Genomic DNA, 17,128 nt, shown 5'->3' with positions numbered 1-17,128 from the left:
GTAAATGAATTACCATAATTACTGTCTGAAGTCATTTATCTGTGTCAGTCTGTATCGCTCTCCCTGCCTTCCCTCCAACATTTATCGCTCTCCCTCTCTCTTGTTTCCTCTCATACTGTTTCAGAAAATAAAAACCAAGGGAAATACGATTTATCATTATTACCATGTAATTTTGCTACAGTGTAACTAATTGCATTATCTACTACGCCACACACATTTTAGCAGCTTGAATTACCTGGTCTACTACGCATGTACTGATGCACGCAATTCACACCATTCAACAGTCGGTAGTCAGTCGTCAGTCAGATTGCCCATTCGGTTTATCAGTCGTGTGCAAGGAAGCTATAGATTTGGATTATTTTTTATTTACGGACCACTTTGGCATTGAACTAATAGCCAGGACTAATAGTGATCATAGTGATATTGCAAAGTATCTACGGACAGTGTGCTTAATAAGCAAATCAATTCTCCTGGTAAGTAAATAATACTCATATTATTTGAATTTAATTTGCAAAAACGAAATACGTAATTTCCCCTGGGTAATTTCAAGCTCATATTGTACTCTATTAATTACTGCTCTTATTGACTCTCAGAGTGAACTGGGAAGTTTTGTTTGCACAATTGTATTATTGTTGACCAGTTGCGAGTTCATATGCTATCTTAATGTTGGGTTTTTCATCATGAACATTTATATACATTTACATACAAAATGCGATATTTTATATACAAATTTATGGAGGGCTTGCTTGTAAGAAACTACTTGTGCAGCATCAATGTCACATTGGAATTTTAATTCGCCGTAGCAATGATGATGTAATAGGGTTAACTACCACACCAATTGGTTAATTTTTTGTTGTTGAATATATCGCCCTTCACTATAAGCAGGTTGTACTCATCACCTGTGTTTGTCTGCAATCATAGATTGAATGCAATACCGCTCTTTTCAAAGATACTAATTTTACAGGTGCGTGTGATCAGCCTGATATGAATATTCCATAGAATTATACGGTCCAGATGTATCCCTGTTCTTTGACATATATGGTTCATTGCAGAGGTACCGCGTGATCGTAATATTGGAGTGCGATATATTCAAAAATTGATTCAACCTATTGCTATGGTAGTTGATCCTGTTACATCATCACTTCCTGGGTGAATAAAGGAAACAAAACTACAACACCCACAATAAAGAACCAAAATTACACAAAGGATTAATCCAATACTCTACTCTAAACAATTAATGTCAGTAATCAAGCAGTTGTCCAACTGGCACAACAGCAAAATGCACTGACATGGAACAACTTCCTGGACTACATTCACAGTCCAAAAATTGGCAACCAACACAAGAAATCTGTGAGAATGTGAACAAGATGATACTTATTACAGATTACTTACAGATGGGTAAGTGGAATAGTGTGGAACAAGGCCTGTTTCTTAAAGAAAGTGCGTGAAAAGCAGAAAGCAGCGCCGTTTTATACATTATCATCTGTTAAACGATTCTCACAGATTTTTTGTGCTGGATGCCAATTATTGGGCTGTGTTTAGAGTAGATTATTGAGGCAATCCTGTGTGTAGTTTTCGTTAATTTTGATGGACAGGAATTTAAGATATGACCTTGGCTTAGTGTACTTTTGATAGCAATGCTTCATGATGTTAATATGATGCAGATTTCTGTTATCCAAAGCTAATGGATTAATTATTGCAGATTATAATAATATTGATCATCTCAATTTAGATATTTCCACCAATATGTCTCCTTTACAAATGTCTTTTTTTTTTATTATGCGCAATGATTTCAAGTTTTGTCTTTTATGCTATACGTGGAGTCAATTAGTCGACATTTCATATTATTCATAGCACTCTAATTTCGTACTATTCATTTTTTTTTTAACAGAACCTCTAATTTTTTTTTTAATTTTGATTCGTCTTGGTAAGGGACCAGTTGTAGAACTGGAAAAATGTATGAAATATTTTTTTACACTGGTAGAAAATTCAAACAAGATGACCCGTCTTGTGGCAATGATTGAAACACGATATCCGAAGAATTGCAAAACACAGACAAATCTACACACATGTATGGAGGAAAATTTAATCTCTGCAGATCGTTACCACTAAAAAACTTTCCCCACCGAAACTAAAAAATCATGAAAATTTTAAAACAAAACACCCAACCTCCACTTCCAACATTATTTGTCCCCTAAAAATTCTCCAATGCAAAGTTTTAAAATGGCTGCTATTGGATTTAGCTCCTTTTGGAACAAGAGAAATGTTCTTTTATATTTATTATTTTAAAGATAACCAAAAAGTTGTTATAACTATTCTAGTGGTCCAATGTTATTAGATTGGCATTTTTACTGCTACTCTTTGCAATATCTTCAAATGAATTTTACACAAATCAACCTTTGGAGTTAGCGCCTCTTCGTTTGTCTGTGACATTGTTTTGCCACTCTTCTGTTTCTGTAAGCTTTATGTGGGTTTTGTGGTATAGAGCTGAATTTATGCTTCTTCACTTGTTCACTGAGCGATGACCGATTGGTTTTTAGCTAATGAGGTAGCCCGCTTTAATATTTCGTTGGGAAAAGCGTGCTACCTCATTGGTCAAATACCAATCGCTCGTCGATGGAGTATAAATTCAGCTTAAGGGACGCACCATCAGATTTAAAGGGAGAAAAACTTCACCCACTACATGAGCAAAAACAATTTGCCCACGATCACTTACTCAAACTCTACTCGGTGCACATATCTTGTGCGCCGGGGAATCTGGTTTAAAAGAAATTGATCGTCAAAAGTTATGGCTAAAAACGGACTTTTAGCGGATATATTGAATAGGTTTGTACAGGGACCAAACTCTTTGCCTAAATTTAGTGTATTTTGTCAATACGATGGGATGCCCTATGCCGCCTGACTATCATTACAAAATTGTCCAACTGTGCATGTAATAATGCATTGCATTTTAGAAACCACCTGGCCAATACCTAGAAGGAAAAACAATAATAGCCACCTGTTTTTCCTTTCTTTGATGCCTCCATTTTCCGCGCCTGTTATTTTAGTTGTCAATTTACTGATCCGTTTGTGTTAAGTTTGTTCTGTTAAGAAATTTGTGTCATTTGGTTCAAGTTGTAGCCCGGGGTTAGAGAAAACAATCTAGAGGGGTGGTGGGTGTTACACTCTTCTACAACTTTGCTGGTTGTCTTTGAAAAAAAGAGGAAAGAACAAGGATAAGAGATTATAACAATATTGAAGAAAATACGATAAGAAATTAGATCACGCGAAATAAATTAAGTGCACAATTTTACTCTAACCCTTCAAGAAATCAGGACATTTCCGATCCAAACTTGACCTACTTCTTGACTCGGGCATTCTATGTCCTACTTTAATAATCAATCTTTAATGAGGATATTTGAGTTGTTTTATTCAAGTGGGCATACATTCTGTGTACATATGAACCACTTCTAAAGGTCTGACATTTAGATTTATCCTTGTGAAAGACAATAATTTAAAGAATAACGAAACAGCATAAAATGTTTAATTGATAGGAGTATCAAGTGATTGATAGAACTTCGTTAGCTTAGTGTTTGTTGTATTTCTGCCTTTTTTTTGTGTCGTTAAGAAATTTGTGTTTGGGACATTTGGTTCAAGTGTTGGCCCGGGTTAGAGTAGACATATTTAACAGACTAGATGCGACTTTAAACCTTTTATATACCGTCCATTGTCCTTTCGTATTGAAGGAATACTTTTTTTCCAAAAAGACCTAAAAATAAATAAATATGCAGTTTTCGTCGTCTTTTGGGACAACAATAGGAAAGGTCACACAAATTTCAAATGATAGACGGTTTTTCCTCCCAGCTACATAAACTTTAAGTACATATTATTATGTACTTAAAGTCCCCGCAGAGGCAAGTATGTCCGGAGTTTTTACTCTGGTATATCTGCCTATGCATGTCATGTTTCCATTTGTAATTTCATGTTTAATTGTTCTGGTGTGCGATGCATAATTCTTCTTTCCCCTGTATACATATCATTAGATTGCTAAAGTTTACTTCGAGGACTATTAAATATCAAAAATATCAATTTTTAATAATTTGCCATGAAATGTATACTATTATCGCGAATTATTTGACATCAGACAGTATGCTTCGACTATATTTATAAATACGCACGTGACCACCTCCGCGCTGTCATAACAGCATTTAGACAGTAAGTCTCAAAGTGACCTTCTACATCGCGGGTGGTCTTCATGTACATTTAAATGCAAAGGCGCGATGCGGTAAACAACACGAAACTAATGTACAGCAATATTGTCTATTTTGTTCAACTCTGTGATTATATTGTAAACGCTTCCGTCGATAAATGTTTTTTCCGTCGGCAAATACTTTGAAAATGTTGTTTTTGATAACATATTACAAATTCTCCACATGTGTAATAATTTTACCTATTCGTTTAATATTAAATTGATGATAGCAATCTAAAGAGTTCCTATCATTTTATGTATAGTGGTCAATGGTCACGCTTATTGGTCTTGGTACGTCGTGCCCGTGGGTTATTTATAAATACTTTTTATAACTTTTTAGTATGAAGCATACTGTCAAGTCAAGTCAAGTTAAACTTGATTAATCCATTTCTGGAAATTACATGCACATGAGATCAAATAAAATACACTAGAGAACAAGCATAATACAATAACAAAACATGTCAAAACGACATGCAATTTGCTGTGTCTGATGTGCTCTCATATCCCACAAAAATACTGTGCAAACGTTGCTATCCGATCCCTTAAGCGATTATTAATGAGGATTGTTTTATTCAAGTGGGTGATTCTTGTGTATACAGAAACCACTTATAAAACCCTGACATTTAGATTTATCCTTGTGAAAGACAATACCGTAGTTATAAAGAATAACGAAACAGCATCAAATGTTTTATTGATAGAAGTATCAAGTGGTCGATAGAACTCTTGAAACTATATCTACTGCTGATACAAGCATAATAAGTTTTGATAAAGTAGTGTCGTTCAGATATCTGCGAAGAAAAAATCTAAAATTTTAGAAAATCGCTTCTAGCTTAATGTCTTTAGAACATAAATATGCAGTTTTTGTCGATTTGGATACTTAGGGTAAGTTTTTATGGTAGACGACAAAAATTGGTATGGAAAATCAAATCTAGCGCTTTTCTCAAAAACGTGCTCGTTGGATTCCTTGCATCATTTCCTTTCTGAAAATGTATATTTTTATGTAGTTATCATCATTGCATTTAGAAATCTAATAGTAATACAAAACAATGTCTAAAATTTCCCACTTTGAGTAATCCTGCGTGCCCCTTAACTAATACAAATAAAAGACTACACATATGATTCCAAATCACAAAGCGTAATTCCATTTTTGTCGTTTACAAAAAAAGTTACTAACAATGTAAATAAATGGTAAAGTAATATCGTGTTTGATATATCAGCGCTGTGTTCAGTTATCTTAAACGACCAGTTAACGTCAATTGGTAATCAGTTTTAGTAAACAAGTAGGTTTCTAGTTACAAACACTTATCGGGTTATCCATCTCAAGTTACACTAGTTAATCATCCCTGTTTACTTTTCCAACACGTTTGAAATTTGATACACGTAGTTGTCTGCAAAGGATATTAAACCGCGATATGACGTATGTATTTGGATGTCTTTTAACATCAACAATTTGCAAGGTGAAAGGGTAAACAACGTTTAGAAGATTCAATGGCAATACGCCTGCTGAAGTGACGCCTTTCTAAAACTTCTATTATACGCAGGTTGCAGAGAAAAAGACATTCCCATAACCCAATGGGGTTTCTGACCTTGATATGTCTGGCTTTTGTACACATGTGGCACAGTTGGCCATACCTTGCATTTCATCATTTTATTTAACATTCAAAACATTAAGACTTATGAATAAAATTCATGCAGTGGGACAATATGAATGTTTCCTGTAAGAAAGTCAAATATAAGTTATAAGTCTCAACTATTAGCTCGTTGGCTGCAGTTTTAAAATTACCATTTTGTATGTGTGGCAATGGGGACTTTGCCTTTAAAATTAGGTTATATTGATCACATTTCCCAATCATAGTGCATTGTAGGAATGCATTTAAGCCTCCTCTGCGCATGTTGTAAACACATTGTTTGTTTGTTATTGCCCGGGGTTATTGCACTTTACCCAATGGTGAGTAAGAAGGAAAGCAGACCAACAAAATGGGTGAATAGAACTCAGTGTTAATTAAATTTTATTATAATTGAGTAAAATCATTTTGTTGCTCTGTTCCCTCTTTACTCTACATTGAGTAATGTTTTACTGTTTATTTAGAGTGTGTAAATATGGTGATGAACGATTGATTTGAAGCATTTTACAAACGAGTCAAGGGCATTAACATATCGAATATAAGTCCTCAGTGTATGTATTTATATGCAATGAATTTTAATCGCATAAAATCACTCACGGTATCGACACAAACGTCGTGGATTCGAATACATTTTAAAGTGGTGATGTGGCGGTATTTTACCTCAGTTGTATGCCTTATTTTACTATATATGTTTGCTTGCCTTAGTTTTTTTTTTACATAAAAACGTCGGCCGTATCACATACTGACGTATTTGCAAAATACGCATTTAGAGAAAATCTAGCGATTTTCATTTGCTGCATAATCTTGATTAAAATACTACTGTCGATTAAAACCAGTTTAACAGTAATGCAAATATACCATATTTTCAATATAATTCACTTACCACTATCAGAGCATAACTTATTTAGCAAAATCAATATTAAATAAAATACGTCAGTATGTGAAAAGGACTTATGTCAATATCGCCGTTCAAATGACAAATACGTCGCGCAAATACATCAGTATGTGAAACAGTTGCGCAAATACGTCAGTATGTGAAAAGGACAAAACAGCAATTTTGCCGTGCATTGACAGAGTCGCGCAAATACGTCGCGCAAATTCTTCAAATTACAGATACGATATACTGGGTTTGCGCAGTATAGGTGATCGGCAAATACGTCGTTATGTGATGTAGACATTTCAAGGTTTTGTAAATACGACATAATTAAATTAATTAATATCTTACTAATTAACCCACTTCAAGGCATGATTTTTGGTGAATATATAGAGTAGAACATAACAAACTAACATACCAATTTTCTCAAAAATGTTAAAAATGTCGAATACGTCAGTATGTGATACGGCCGACGAAAAGTTTCGTTTTCGTCATATTGCATTAATGTAACTTATTTCCCATATACATCGGCATGAAAAGCATGTGAAAAGTGTAATATTTTTGACAACCGGTTTTACATGTTTTAATGGATCGGACAGTGTTTTTGTGGGACATGAGAGCACACCAGACATATCAAAATTCTGAATACGAGGATATCAAATAATTTTGATTTTTTTTATTTTTAATTCGCGATATAATACAAATTTTATGGCAAATGATTAAAAATTGACATTTGTGACATTTAACAGTTCTCGAAGTTAACTTTAAAAATCTAGTAATATATACTTCAAATGTATGTAGCTGCTAGGAATGGCCGTCAATCATTTGAAAGTTTGATCTTTCGTATTGAATGTATACAATTTTTCCCCTAACATTTTTAGATGTTTGGGGGGAAAATGTATATCTTCAATGCGATCCCTTAATAACAGCTGCCGAAAATAGATCAGCATATATCAATGGTAGTATACAGGCCTAATAAATCATTTTGTTTTGACCAAAAGTAGGTATCGGCCTATATAACGTTTCAGTTGACTGAGCAGTGCAATTAGATAAATTAATTTTAGTGCAACGCGGCTACAGGCTTTCCTATGATAGGTGATAGGTACTGGTTTGTCGTTGGCGATGAAGCAATCGGCATTTCAGCCAACAATGTGATCGTACTTTTATTGGCAAGCAGTTACGACCTTTCTCATCAGTAATTGTTTGAAACAAAAATGGATCTGTTGAAGCTTAATTGCATAGCAACATATATTAATAATGGTTGTGAGATATAGAAAAAAAGCTAATATCGTGGCCAAAGCCTGCAAAGATCACAACTATATAACCATTAAGGCTTACGCACTATATTGTGATGAGCCCTGAGTAATTTAATTTGATTATTTATCATTTTTTACAATTAAAATCTATTTCATGAGACATTTTACGGATTCCCCTCTCATGCATCAAGTTGAGCAACAACAAATTTAATCATTTCTATAAATTTTGGATAGTTGGGAATTCCCCTGAGATTGTAAAGTGAAAATGACATCATGTTGGGAAAAGCTTACAGGAAGTGATGTAATATGAAAGGTTAATTATTGTTTATGATTATTCTTGGAAATTTCAAAGATTACACCATGTTGTAAAATAGCAATTGGCTATTAATAGAATTATTTTTACAATGATTGGTATGTAAGAAAATTTAGTGTTGGGCTATAGTAATAATATGCTTACAGTCCATATGCCTTCAAAGAAAGAAAATTGCGAACCAGACATATCTAATGTAGATCTAGAATACGTCAAAGTGCGCACCCCTTCCAAGAAAGGAATATATATTCTTCTGTCGACTTGCTGAAGTCTGGTTTTTGAAACAACACGTCTGTCAATGTAAGTGAAAACAGGGGGGACAACTGTTGAATGCAGGCCTGTTTTCCATTAGAGTTGTATGGAAGGTGAAAATAGCACCATTTTGGAGATAGTTAACTGTGCGAGGATTTTATGCAAAGGATACAAAATTCACTGAACAGTGATCTTCGCAAGACAAGTGAATCAGGATAAACATCAAGAACAATAGAACTTGAACTTGGTAACCAAAGAAGAAGGCTGCTGGATAAGTAACATTCATAACATATGTATTTGATTGTGCATGTATTTAAGTTTTATGTATCAGATCATTATAAATCATATTTTACTTTTGATTAAAAAGACTTAGACATTGTTAACTTAATCAATCTGTGTGCATTCTGAAATGAATTTGGGAAAAGGTGTTTTGGGCCTTGAGTCAGACTAATGACTCGTACCAATATCTATATATGTATAATCATACATGTATCAGAGTTTCCTGACACAAATCAGAAGAAAGGGGTGCTTAAAATGCTTATTGATTGTGACGATAATCATGCATATTTTCCTATTTTATTTTTTAATGAATTATCTTTTTTTACCTAAAGCAAATTCGTTTCAACAGATTGCATTCGACCAGATATTCATTTGGTAGTGCGAGATGTCAAGCACACCCATGGGAGGATTTCGCTAGAAATACATATTCCAATTTCCATTCTCATAATATGTGATGCGATCAAGCAAAATCAGTCGGAACTCGGAAAAATTAAATTTTCAGTTTCTTACAGGATAGTAAAAAGCATTTACAAAGCTGGATTTTACAGAAAACCCCACTGAAATTGAACAACCAGTTCCAAAGATATGAGCAATTAAAGAGTTTTCAAAACAAGAGGAAACAAAAGGAAATATTTCCTTTGTTTGGCTATATCTCAAAATCAATATTTGCTTGATTGCATCACATATGACCCATATGCGATTCCATTTTGACGTGTTACACAATATGTTACTATAAACAATATTAATGTATGATAAGCTAAAGTGATATCGTGTTTTGAGCTGTGTTCAATTGTACAATAGTTAATCTTAAACTGCCAGTTAACCTCAATTGTTAATCACTTGTTGTAAAGAAGATGGTTTCTAGTTACAAACATTAATTGGGTTATTTGTCTCAAGTTACACTAGTTAATCATCCCTGTTACTATGCAAATATGTTTGAAATTTGATACACACTGTCATCTTTTAAAAATTATATAAACTACGGAATCTTGTGACGGGATGACGTAGGGGAATATTTAAAAAAATGTTTTTGTAACACCAACCATGTGCAAGGTGCGAGTGTAAAGCAACGATTTGGAAGTTACTCTTAAAATGATTGTAATTGTGATAAGAAAGGAGGCGACCTATGCGAATAATATATGCGAAGATATGCGAAGATGCGCAAGATATGAATATTCTATAGGATATGTCTTTATTCCTGTTCTTTGACATCCATAGTTCAATGCTGAGGTACCGCGTGAACGTACTACAGGGCGATTATTCAAAAATTGTTTTAACCTATTGCTATGGTAGTTAATCACTTCTACGGCGAATATTACTTGAGATATCTATACGCATCACATTTAAAGTAAGTAACCCTATTGGGTTAGAAAGGGTTGTCTTCAAACTTACAATGTCAACTAAATATGTCGTGACCTTGAATTGACCTCTGATGACCTTGAAATTACTATGGACAAAATTGCCAACATCGTGAAAAATGTCAGTTTAATAACAATCTATCTAATAAACTAATTTTACCTTTGGGTGACCTCTGATGACCTTCATATGACCTTCATCATGTGTTGAATCATATCAACATCACACATACTAATTTTCATTTAAATTGGACAAAATTTGGAATTTTAGCCCTTTTGACCTCTGGGTGACCTTTTAATGACCTCCATCATATTTTGAATCATATCAGGATCACATATACTAAGTTTCATTCAAATTGGACAAACTTAAGAATTTCACCCCTATGTACCATTTAATCTGTAGGAAAAGAAGCACTTTGAAGGTATTTGGATATAATTATGCCGAAAAAAACACCCTTTGACCCCAAATCTGTGTTTACCATAGCCCCCCTCCCCCGCTATAGCTAAGATCACTGTCCAAATCTCATTAGTATACAGTGTAATCTGTTGGAGAAGATGCATTTTTGGTAAAAATCACATTTTTACTCAAAATTACTCATGCGTTACGTATTTTTAAGAATTTCGAATTTAGAGAATCACTGATACTGTCATTAACCATTAACAGATGTCTCCGGCAATCACAAATATTATGCCTTGTATGATTCAAACAAATCACATGTTATTGTTTTTTAACTAACTCATATTTACCATAAAAACAGCCGTGTCTCAACACACGATATTCAAAATTCCCGGGCGCCGAAACTGTCTGGTGCAATGACGTCCCAGGAAAACAATGAAGGGTGGCGACAGTTGAGTACAAATAACCATGACGTCATTGCACCGGACAATTTCAGCGCGAGAATTTCGAATATCGCGTATTGAGAGACGACTGTTTTATTTGTTTTTATGGTCAATGCGAGTTTTTTTTATTAAAACAAGACCATGTGATACGTGCTTGATAATTATTTTTCTAACAAATAAAGCATAATGTCGTAATTGCCGTAGACTTCCTTTAATGGCGGGATATCCTAGTTAATGTCATAAATCTGCGTAAATATCGAAATGCCCTATAGTAGATGGAATAGGCCTACTTCCAAGAACCTCAAGCTGTTACTTCTAAAAAGCAGAATGATTTTAGAACAATAAAGTTTGGACGATCGACCATAGAAATGAAAGCTAAGACGCGTTTATGGTAGAACGCGATTGCAAACACAGCCAGATGTTGTAAATTATTTTGGAGTTTATTATAGCGAGCGAGGCAGAGGTTTTTGCCCTTTCCAACCAAACAGATGTTAATAGTTCTGAGTAAATATAATTGTAATATTTGAGATTTTATAAAGTGCATTATTGTATATTGTACATCTTTGTATATAATTAATATTTTGAATGAATTAACTTTACTGTTGTGACTTAAACGTGAATAGTATTTTGATATGAAACACAACGACACGATTGTGATATGTAATGATTGGTCAATGGAATTTACATTTTTAAACCCAAACTCCCTTTGTATTATGGCTTTACTTAATATATCTTCCACAACTGGTGTGAGTATTTCGAATAGAAGTTACCCAAATCTTCCACATGGGGAGTGTGGATTTTAAATGGAATAGCACATTGTGGGTTTAATCGGTAATGAGTTGAATTAGTTTCAACTTAAGAGGCAGCGAGTTTGCGTTACGGTTCTGCCCTCTCTGTGCACCACTGAGGACCCAGGTTTGAACCCGGTCGTTCCCGGATGACTTTATCTGGATTTCGTTTCCAGATCTCGTTCTGGCAGGATTTTCTGCTGGTTCTATGCTACTGTATCTAACATGGGCTTTCTTGTATATATTTGCGTGTTTGACAACTTAGGGTAACATTAGAGAGTATCACAAGAAGCGTATTCTCGTTGTCCATTTGAACGCCTAGATCATGTAGGGAACAGTTAGTGGTTAACGCCATATGCATCTCAAAACTACAGCGACATGTACATGGCTTCTTCTGTAAATGAGCCCGCCCGCATAACAATGTTGAACGTCCCCTCAGAAGGGCGGAATTCTATCGTGGTTCACATATATCCAACTCTTGGTGCACCATGGGGATATCGAAAGTCTGTTGTTACCAAATAAGCTCAACCCTTTGAGCTCAAGTGTCCACCACTTGGAATCGATATCATGCACCAGAAACGAGAATCATAACCACTAAGCAACGCTCTCCCTTCCATAAACGTCGGGTAACATACTAGGATAACATACTAGCTCTATCAGCGTGTTTATAGTTAATTGTGAGTTTTGAGTATATCGTGAAATTCCTTGCATGTATACCGAAACTGTTGCTGTTTATAGTGAGGCACAGTTACCGCACAAATCATGAACCAATTGCATTACCTTAGATTTACAATGACCCCGAGATCACAAGGGGAACGTGTGTGTGAATATTGTGGCGCGAGCTATACACAGCCCGTTCAACATGTAGCCAGGAGGTGGCACTAAATTCACGGTTTTTGTATTAACCAGGCAAACCTATAGCGAATTTTGTTGGCTTGTTCTCAATAAAGGTATCGATCGGTTATGAATAATTCACATCAAATCTTACTCGGCCCATGTGATTGAGGTCACCACATAAAGGTGTCGTGAGTTTAGCGAATCGTACTTGTTGAAGAGAGTAAAAACGCCCTCTATAGCTGTCACGACGGGCGGAAATGGGGTCAACTACTATGATTCCGTCATGCATCAATGATTGATTTTTCCAAGAATGTCTTCTAACTTGATAAGGGAATGTCTCTTAGCAAGATCACGCGGAAGGCAAAGCGCTGGGTGGATTCTAACCGGTTTGTGAGCGTCTGGTTTTAAGGGTGGTATGTGATAGAGCCATATTCAAGGGTTGGACGAACAAGAGCCAGATAATAGAGAACGGCGGATATGAGAGTGGAGCATTGTGAAAAGATCTGTGAAGGAAGCCAATTATCCTACGAGCTTTCTTGCTTATGCTGTCGACATGAACTTTCTAGGAGAGGTTGTTGCTGATCCAAATGCCGAGGAATTTTACAGAGCTAACTCTTTCGATGGGCTGTTTGTTCATGTAGAGTTGCATCTGTGGGAAAGGTTCCCTTTTAGTGGATATTATCATGGTCTTGGTCTTGCTGACATTGGCAGAGAGATGGTTGGAACAGAACCAGAAATGGATTGTATTAATGTCCTTTTGGAATCCCGTCAAATCAGTATTGCAAGTGAGAGGCTTGTAAAGTGTGGTGTCATCTGCATAGAGCACCAAGGCACTGTCCTGAGAGAAATTAGAAAGGCAAAGATCGTTAGCATAGATAAGAAAAAGAAGGGGGCCAGGACAGAGCCTTGGGGTACTACTGAGATGACAGGAGCCGGATCTGAGGTAACGCCATGAACCGCTATTACCTGCGTTCTGTTTTAATAACTCTTGGGGTGATAATCATTCCGTATGTCCTGTGCGCATCCAACGCATCTTGAAGAGGCTCCGACTTCCGGTAATACAGCACAAAATTTATCGTTGTATGTTAATAGTGTAAATATCTCGTGCCAATCCTTTGGTTGAGAATGATATTGATGTTCAGTACATACAGATACGGCTAGTGTTTTTAGTGAACAAGTTTATAATTTCTGACCGGATAGAAATTATACGCCAATGTACCGTACATCTGCTCCCACAACAAAAACGCTGTATGACAGATAACCGGCTAACCCTTACCAGAGAACTCTGCCCTTTACATACTCATCCACCATCATGTGATGGATTTTGGTTTTAGACATGGTCAATTGATTATGAAATTAAAATTCACCAAAAGAGACGGAGTAATGTATAAACATGGTATGGAAAATAATAAATTATGAGCGTCATGTTGTGTACTATTTCAACATTAGTCCCTGACAGTATTAATTTCGTTATTGATAATCTGTCATGAATTACAGCAGCAGGCCCCTATTCATGGTATTGGTGATAAACACTATACTGAAATTGGCTCTCTTGTTGGATAGTGTTCATATTTTGCAGAAATGAAATCGTATCATAAGGGGCACACATTCAATTAGAGCTCCAGTGGGGAATGGATGTGGTTTTTTTACATACAGAGAATGAGGATAAGCGGATCCAGTCTATCACACGATATATGATAGTAAAAACAATCATTTCTTTGTTAATTTTGCTTTTAGGACTCATATATTGTAAAACTACAACACTCGTGACTCAACTATAGATCAACATATTATACTAGTATTTAATTAAAGCACAGCAAAACTGCCGATGGTGCATTTTTCATTTCCTTTGTGAGGCTTTCGATTATAATTATTATATAGGCTATACTTATAGTGTACGAGGATCGCTTAGGCTCAGCCTTCCGTGAACAATAAATTTGTTTTCTCTAATACCATGAATTTTATGATTTGATTTAGAGAGAGAAATAATATTTGAACTAGTTTATTCAAATGTATACACAGATGCCTGAGATAATGTGACTTTATGCAGATTTGATTAGGGAACGAATGAATGAATGAATGAATGAATGAATGAATGAATGAATGAATGAATGAATGAATGAATAAATGAATGAATGAACGAACGAACGAACGAGCGAACGAACGAACGAACGAACGAACGAACGAATGAATTAATTAATTAACTAATTAATACATTTTAAAAAGATAATCAATTTTATAAATTGGTAAATTAATGCACACAGAGTAAAAATAATAGGTAAATGAATGGTGTGGCAATAGTGGTATGATGCATTTCGTCATTGAAACAACGAAATCATGCAATTTCACGCTTTGGAATAAACTAAGATTTTGGGGGGCACCCTGTTGTACAGATTGACTTGGAATTCTTATCCTGATCACTTTTTTGTATATGCATAGTTCAAAATCAAACAGTACTCAATTCCACCCTCAAAATTGAAGGGAGATTTGTCAGATATCAGGCAGATGTTTAAACAAACAAAACCTGTATAGTTCGACGTGCCTTTTCATTCTTCAACCCTGATATTCTTCAACCCTACATTTGTTGTTCTTGTCTGTTATGTTACGTGCATTCCCTCGTATAATACTGTTTAGTTTCGGGTCTTTATAGACTTTTGCTAATAATGTTGGTAATTTTATATACATGTATCTGCCTTATTCTAAATATTATTTTTATGACCAAAATGTAGGTTTTAAAAGTCAAAACCTCAAGTGTTCCTTACAATATTTGTTCAAATTTTATGTCATTAAATGAAAAAGCACAAAAAGTGGGTAATGGTGAATCCAACGGACGAGGACACAAAACACATCAAGGATCAATAAATGATACAAGAGGATACCTTGAATATAAACAACAGAAAGGAAAACGAGCAAGGTACACCAACTTGATGTGGGAAACAAGTAAAATACAGACTAGACAATATGCAGGGGGGGGCAAAACCAGCAAATGTAGGCATAGGAAGTAAGCAAAGTTCGATAGCCAAAAATTACCAGTTCCAAGGCTCACAAAAGTGCTAAACCTGCAAAAACAACAAGGATGAATGGTAATACAAAATTGCACTAGAACAAGTGATGAAAATCACTGTGCATATAAACAGACACGCTAAACCAAACATCCAGAGTAGTCACAAAACAAGCAAAGTTCGATGGCCAAAAATTGCCAATTCCAGAGCCCACAAAAGTGTCAGGAAAACAGTACACTGGAAGTGATGAAAATCACTGTGTACATAGCAGTCAAACACTAAACAGACAAAAAACAACCGACGTTTCGAACAGAAAAAGCACACTTATATTGTCCATAATACTAGCGTCACTAGAATGAGCAATGGCCAATTCTCTTTAAATTGCAAATCTTGTGCAAAACATTACTATTTTCGCCTGTTTTGTCATACGGTTGTAAATTCAATGTAAGCGTTACCTCATTGGCTAGATACCAATCACTCGTCGCTCAGCGATGTATTATAAATGCAGCTAAAACCTGCCAACGAATCTGGAAATCAAAAATGTGCCAGGCTTAAAAGACAAAAATTAAGCCCCCTGAAAATATGCACTTCAGTTTATGAGCCATAAACTATCGATTCGATTCCCTCCAAACTAGTTTTGCAGCTAACTGCGCTACTGCAGCAAAACTGGTTTATGGTGTTTTTACTATTATCAAAGATATATTATTAAAAAAAGACTAGTCTGTGTCTGACGTCATCTGTCAATCAAACTCAGGCACGGTTTGTTTACGAGCGTCGTCGTCATGATTGATATGAGTTTCTGAACGCGGGGGTAAAACAACGTCTCACCATCACACATACAAATCGTCTGAAATATTATAGTAATAGGACCATTTCTTTCCGAAGGTACTATGTCAACAATGCCTAGAAAAGTGTTGGTATTAAGTTGGTAATTTTATATACATGTATCTGCCTTATTCTCAATATTGTTTTAATGACTTTCAATTCAAAATATCTTGTGCATTTATATCTGTTTTATTGCTGTAAAGTGCTTTGCGATCGCTTGATGCATTACCCTATATAAAATTAAAGTATTATTATTATTATTATTATTATTATTATTAGTATTATTATTATTATTATTATTATTATTATTATTATTATTGTTATTATTATTATTATATGAAAACCTTTGGGCTAATTCACATATGGAAATATTTCTATAAAAAACGATTTTCTTATTATAAACCATCATGCGCACAGTTTCCACCTCAATACACCTGAGCACAAATTTTCATCCAAGAGCTCTCAAGCATGCAGTGAATAATGTCTCCGCACATTCTTTGATTACACTACACGGTTGAGTGCATAGCAATGTAACATCTGTAACATCAAATGGGCCTCTTTGATTGGTTTTTGTCGAAACCTCAAGTGTTCCCTTCATCCAATCAGAATTTCTTTTATATATCAAACGAAAGTTAACACTTTTGTCACTAAGTCAAC

General features: G+C 35.1%; 1 long non-coding RNA gene across 1 annotated transcript in view; it reads left to right on the top strand.

The window, feature by feature from the left end:
- Nucleotides 1-208: 208 nt before the first annotated feature.
- Nucleotides 209-17,128, top strand: part of LOC140169014 (uncharacterized) — a 161,554-nt gene continuing 144,634 nt past the window's right edge. The window contains exon 1 of the long non-coding RNA XR_011861320.1: nt 209-473. This is a non-coding gene — a long non-coding RNA (uncharacterized lncRNA). The remainder of the gene's footprint in view (nt 474-17,128) is intronic.

The sequence above is a fragment of the Amphiura filiformis genome, chromosome 14 (genome assembly GCF_039555335.1).
Source record: "Amphiura filiformis chromosome 14, Afil_fr2py, whole genome shotgun sequence".
Lineage (NCBI taxonomy): Eukaryota > Metazoa > Echinodermata > Ophiuroidea > Amphilepidida > Amphiuridae > Amphiura > Amphiura filiformis.
Note: the sequence above shows the minus strand (reverse complement) of the source record. Positions and strands in the feature narration are given on the sequence as shown.